Consider the following 6,955-nt stretch of genomic DNA (forward strand, 5'->3'; position numbering starts at 1 on the left):
TAAAACCCTATTTCTTAAGACTCCATACGCAGCTGACACGTAAAATAGAATGGCATGGGTGGAAGCCAGGAGAGAGTCAGTCCCAGACAGTCAGCATGTCTAGTGCCAGAAGGTGCTACATGGCAGACTGGGGGAAATGACCAATATCTGTGCAAGCAACTCATTGTCTAACCTAATTAGCAACAAATAACCTGATGTAATGCCCACACAAGTGCAATAGTGGCACACAGCCATGGTGGGGAACCAACTGCTCTTGATTTGGCTAACTGATCCCCTCAGTGGTACAAGACCCATAGCTGGAGCTGGGAAACAAGTCAGAACCATACCCAAACATAAGCCCACTCTCCAATATCAAGCTACCATCAATCATGGGGTACAAGAGGTCCTACACCTATCAAACTCTCCATCAAAAAAGTAATTGTTATCTCAATTTTCTGGGTTCTAACTTACTCTCCGTTGGAGAATCTGCTTCTCTTTTTCAGATAGATGCAGATACTAAGGAAAGAGCTGCCCCAACATACCTCAAAAGGTGCCTGACTGAAACTAATCAAATTATTGATTGGCGAAACAAGCAAGGGTGATGTTTTCCTGATGAACTGTATACCAGCATAAAGGGGAAGGAGACCAATACAGAGAAAAATCAACTCCTACCAAATCAGAGAGCCAGAGCCTCAGAGGCCCCCAACTCCTCATCACTGAAGCAGACCAAAAATGAACCCAGCATGGCTCAGGGAAATTTTGTGGAAGAGAGGGAAGAAAGAATGTCAGAGTCACATGTTGGGTCATGATATGCAGAGACATTTATCATACCAATAACTGCAGGCTAACTCCACAATGCACGACCCATTTACATCAACAAGGAGGGTCCAATGGGAGGGGGTAGATCATAGATGAGCCTATACAATGGTACCAAACTGCCTGTATTTGCTGAAAAGAAAACTAATAAATTAAATTAAAAAAAAAAAAAGAATTTCAGCCACATATTTGGTCATGATATGCAGAGACATTTATCCTACCATAACTGTGGGCTAACTCCACAATGCATGACCCATATACCTCAACAAGGAGGGGCTAAGGGGAGGGCGTAGGACTTGGATGAGCCTAACAATGGTTCCAATTTGACTGTATTCACTGAGTACAAAACTAATTATTAAAAAATTAATTAATTTAAAAAAAAAGAAATAGAGAGTGAAGACTGAGAGGGTTCAAAATCACTCATGGCTATTTTCTTTATCACAGTGTCACTACTTATTGTGCTACAGTAGTCTTGTCACTGTATAAATCTAGGCAGCCTGTATCCTACTCAAATAAGATGCATTCTTTTATCAACAAGTCTGATCTATTAGTTGCATTCAAAATGTAAATACACATGTTATTAGGAATAACCAAAGTTTCTATTTATTTCCTTAAAGAGGGGATGTCATGCAAGATGGTGTCTTCCTAGCCACACCTCAACTCCTGGGGAAGGACAGGAAAAACTTTTAGGGTCCACTGGGGGCTTTTAGGGGTTTGCAGAGTCGAGTAGACCTCCAGTGGGAAGGCATGGCAGAGCAAAGTAGGAAATACACTGATACTCATACTCTTGGGTAGCCCACAAGTCACCCAAGCCCATCAAGCAGCTGTCCTAGCCAGATTCCCAACCTCAGATTCCTCCTGCATGAACTGCAGAATATGTGAACCCAGAATAGCAGGCTAGCATAGCTCCATACCCGAACTCTACTGCCCCCCACCCCATCCATGGACCTAGGCCAGCAGGCTAGCATAGCTTCACATGTGAATGCCATCCCATTTGCCACTGTTCCTCATGGCCATGTGTGGGCCCAGGCCAGCAGGCTAGCATTCCACCAGGGGACCTCCATGAGCTAATGCTGTCCTACTCAACACCACCCTCCTTCTTGCAGACCCAGGCCAGCAGGCTAGAATTCCCACTTCATTGGGCTTTCCTTTCTTTCCCCCTTCCTAGAATTTCCTGTTTCAGAGTACCTATACACCCCCATGCCCATCACCTGACCCTCAGAAATATCACATCCCCACCATGCCTTGTCACCGGACTCAACATTTAAGTTGACCAGTGGAGGAAGCCTTCAGCTCAAGAAGAAGAAAGAAGAGCCTATTGCAGGAAATAGTTCAGCAGTTAATTGAAAATAGCACAACTGCCGGGCGTGGTGGCGCACGCCTTTAATCCCAGCACTCGGGAGGCAGAGGTAGGAGGATCGCCATGAGTTCAAGGCCACCCTGAGACTACAGAGTTAATTCCAGGTCAGCCTGGACCAGAGTGAGACCCTACCTCGAAAAACCAAAAAAAAAAAAAAAAAAAAGAAAAAAAGAAAATAGCACAACATTCCAAGATAAGACAGAATTTGCATAAGATAAATATATTATAAAGAGGTGAAAAAAGAAATATAAAGCCATCATTACTATTTTGAAGCCATTTACACATATTCTTCCAATTATGTATTATGCAAGAGAACCTGGAAAAATTAACCACATGAGATATGACACACTAGCACAAATGTTGACACTGGGGAATATCCGTGCTGGTGAATGGGAGGTTTTGGCTCCATTATTCAGCTGTTCCCTGGAGATGGACCTGTGGGGCAGCAACAGCATGTTTTGGGTTTCCCAAGTCTTTCCTCAGTGGTCTTTATGAATTCTCCCTCAACAAAGTAGACGGTCTCCTAAATGGAACATTTTCTGCTGAAATGTTGTTTTCTGAACCAAAAGATGAAGTTTGGTTGAAGAAAATAATGGTGCACTTGAGGAAAATCAGGCATCTGAGCCAGCTAATGAAGACAGCAGGGCAGGGGCTCCAGAAATGGCAGTCACCCAGAAGAGCAAGTCACAATGGGAATGTATCCAGATCCAGAGTACAAGGAGCCTAACAAGAGTGGAAACAAAAAAGACTATATTCAGGAAAAGCAAAGGAGACAAGAAGAACAGAGAAAAAGATGTATAGAGGCTGCTCTGCTGAGTGAGAGAAACGCAGATGGTTTGATTGGGGCCAGCCATTTCCATCCCACTCCATTGCTGCTGTGTCTTCTAGACTTTGTGGCCCTCTCAAGGCTGTTTGTGGTCTACTGTCAGTATTAAGAGCCTTATTAGAATGCTATACAAAATTGCCAGAGGAGAGGGGTAGGGTCATAAACCTCAGGTGGTCTGAAACCTGGATCAGAAATTACCAGCTTTTGCCAGATCGAAGTCATCCAAAATCACTGATGAGTGGAGGTGGTGGATACCTTCTGTCTGGTTTCACAGTTGTCTTGGACAACCTGAGAGCAAACCCTATCCTGAAGTCCAACATGAGCACAGACGATTCTCATGAGATGGAACAGCCAGCAGCTAAAAAACAGAAATGTACAGAGTCTAGTCCACCTTGTAACTCTTAAGGATGTGCTTAATTTTTGTTTCCCACCATTCCACATTTGGCAATTAAGTTTTAAATGCCATTACTAATTGTTCTTTAATATCCTAAGAATGTGTCTGACAACATCTTCCTGGGAATGTTGAATTTGCCAAAACTGCATCTCAAGTACACAGTAGTGGGTTGACATGGTGACTGTGTATACTTAACAGCCCTAGAGGACTTCCAGTACATTGAAAATACCTTGAGAGTTTTAGCATCCTGAAAATATATTTATATACAAGACTTTGTTTATATTATAAATGAAGTTGTTAAGGTTTGGTGGATAATGAAAGGAAATTTCCACCATTCCTTTCTTTTCAACCTTAGCAATATGGATGTGTGAGTATATAAAATTGATAGTACCAAAAACTGTCTTCTCTGTTCCCTGCCATGGAATATACTGTTTGTAAATACTTGATTTTTTTTATCTTAATAGTTGACATATAAAAAGAGCCAAGCATTGATTTTACTGCTTTTTGTGTGTACATGGGAAGATGTAATGGATATATTTCTGCATCAATTTGTCAGTCTTGTTACTATTTGATCTAAATAAAGTAAATGAAATGTTTATGTACTATTTAATTAAAGCCAATAGTTGATTTTTCCCTCTACAGATGCGCACATGTGTTTGTATAAATGTGTATAGATGTTAGTCTATATACATGCACATAGACCAACTTGTGTATATACATATAGAGTCAGAATGTACTACTATAGGAATATATGTAGAAAGAATAGACTATTTGAACTGGTAAAATTTTGTGCAGGACCTGGAACAGTTCTCACTGCGTTGGTGTCACCCCCTGTCAAGTATATTTTCAACTGCCTTTCTCTGATGATTACTCATACTGGACTGACGAGCTATACCATGAAAATGTTGTTGGCCTTTATCAGCTGTGAGAAACTATAATAAAATATGTGACCATGTATTGCAACAAATGAAAAAAAAAAAAAAAGAACAGCAGTAGAAAATATAAAACAAATTGAAGAAGCCCAAAACTCTATAGAAGCTCTCAAGGATAGAGTCAGCCATGTGAAGGATAGAAGGAAAAAAGAAGGATAAACAGTTCCTGAGTCCAAAAGTTTCAACAAATTCAAAAACTTTTGTGAACACATGAGGAAATAGCAGGATAACCTTAAATTCCCAACATTTGGATCATGGGAGTACCAGAAGGGGAAGAAATTCACACCAAAAACATGGAGAACTAATTCAATAAAATTATCAAAAAACTTTTCAACTCTCTCAAAAGAAAGTACCATCAAGTTACAAGAAGCTAACAGAACTCTAAACAGACTGGACCAAAGGAGAAATTCTCCAAGACATATTATCATTAAGACTCTAAACATCGAAATCAAAAAGAAAGTCCTAAAAGCAGCTAGGGAGAAACAACACATTACATATAAAGGTAACTCAATCAGAATTACTTCAGACTTATCAATGGGAACCCTGAAATCCTGGAATAGAACTTTGAAAAGTCTAAGAAGTTATGGCTTCCAACCCAAACTGCTTTACTCAGCAAAATTATCCCTTATAATATATGGTGAAAGAAAAACTTTCTACAATAGAACTCAGCTTTACAACTATATAAACACAAAGCCAAACCTGAAGAGAGTACTTCAGGAAATCTCCACACAGAAGAATCAAATAAGCAACCTTAAGTCCCTGCAAGAAGCAGATCACAATAACCAAACTTGGAGAAGGCACAAAAAACTAAAAAGTCCAAGAAAACACCAAACCACATAAACCACCAAAATACGGCAGGGATTAAATCAAACCTCACAGTTAGTACGCTAAATATTAATGGACTTAGTTCACCCATCAAGAGACATAAGCTAAAAAGGCGGAACAGAGAATTAGACCCCTAAATAGACTGTTTTTAAGAAACCCACCACACCAGCAAAGACAAACACCTTCATAGGGTAAAAGGGTGGAAAAAGAATGTCCAACTAGACTTCTGGACAAGATGGCAACTGCCTAACTGTGCTACAAATCCCAGGAAAAGAAAGGCAAGACATTAAGGGTTATCTGGTGCTTTTAGGGGAGAGCAATCTCCAGTAGCTTGTCAGTGGGAGGGCACAGAGTGGGGAGAAACAGGGAATCATAGACCCCCTCGCAGGCATTAGCCAACCCTCCCCCCAAATAGCCGCCATGTCTGCCACTGCTGCCGCTGTGCACCAATCAATCCCTGCGTGTGGAAGCTTAGACTGCTCTGCACACTTGCCCATTTACTACACTGGCCACTGCGCCTTCAGCAACTCCTGGAAATAACAGGGAATCCCTGATTCCCTCAGGAGTGGGTAGCCCACCCCTTCTCGTATTCACAGTGCAGCTGCGTGCAGATCGATCACTGTGCGTGGAAGTTTAGACTGCTCCGCCCACTTGCTCACTTACTGCTCTTGCCACTGAATATTCAGCAAGCCCAATCTCACGGCAACCACCACACAAGCTCAGACTCTCTCACTTGAGCCAGCTCAGGTGCCATCCCCAAACTGTCTGCCACGCCAGCCATCTGCCTTTGTTCTGTGGCAGGGGAGTGCAGACTGCTTCTGAGACCCAGTGTTCCCAGCCAGAGTTTGGGCTGCTTCAGTGCTTGGTACCTCAGTGTCCCTCGTATCCCAAACACAGGCAGCTTTGGCACATTACCGCCTGAGAATTCAGGCAACTCTGGTGCCCCTGCCAAGCAGTAGATAGGGGGCTTTGGCAAGTGAGAGCCAAAGCCCAGGCTGCTTGCCAACTGCCCAAGGCTGCCTCAGATTCCCATTGCGCTTGAGCCAAGGCTGATCCACCCACCTACATGTGCATATGCTGTCATGGGCAGACCACAGTGCAAAAGAAATAACATGAAAAATCAAATGCAAGTAAATCCAGTTAGATCACCCAGTCCTACAATAAATACATCTAACCAAAACATAGAAGAGTCATTAGGATCAGAACATCAAATTGAAGCTATGAACAATGCAACCCTGACCAACCTACTGGTAGAACTTGCAGGAAAGCAACAGAGGACCAATAATCCTTGTGGATGCTGCCATCACTAAACTAGAACTAATAGATAATAACTTGGAAGGAGCTCAAAGAGAGTTAAGAGTTTTGAGGGAGAGTGGAAAAAAAAGAAGACCTTAAAAATCAGCTGATCATGCTAAATGAAGACATAAAGAAATGCAAGGATGACTTCCAAGAATCATCAAAATTACTTCAGATTTCTCAATGGAAACCCTGAAAGATAGAAAGGCCTGGAAAGAAACACTGCAAAGTCTAGGAACCTATGGCTTCCAACCCAAACTACTCTACCCAGCAAAAGTATCCCTCATAATAGATGGTGAAAGAGAAACTTTCCAAGACATAACTCCACCTTACAATTATATGAACACAAAACCAAAGCTACAGAGAGTATTTCAGGAAATTCTCCACAGAGAAGAAACAAATAATCAAACTCAAATGCCTACAAGAAGCACATCACAATAACCAAACTCAGAGTAGACACAAAAAACTTTAAAGTCCGTGAAGACACCAACACACACCTAACACCACAATATGACAGGGATCAAATC

The 6,955-nt window shown here is 41.8% G+C and overlaps 1 pseudogene; it reads left to right on the forward strand.

The window, feature by feature from the left end:
- The first annotated feature begins 2,373 nt into the window (after window positions 1-2,373).
- LOC123457757 lies at window positions 2,374-3,386 on the forward strand (annotated as a pseudogene).
- The last annotated feature ends 3,569 nt before the right edge of the window (window positions 3,387-6,955 follow it).

The sequence above is a fragment of the Jaculus jaculus genome, chromosome 1 (assembly GCF_020740685.1).
Source record: "Jaculus jaculus isolate mJacJac1 chromosome 1, mJacJac1.mat.Y.cur, whole genome shotgun sequence".
NCBI lineage: Eukaryota > Metazoa > Chordata > Mammalia > Rodentia > Dipodidae > Jaculus > Jaculus jaculus.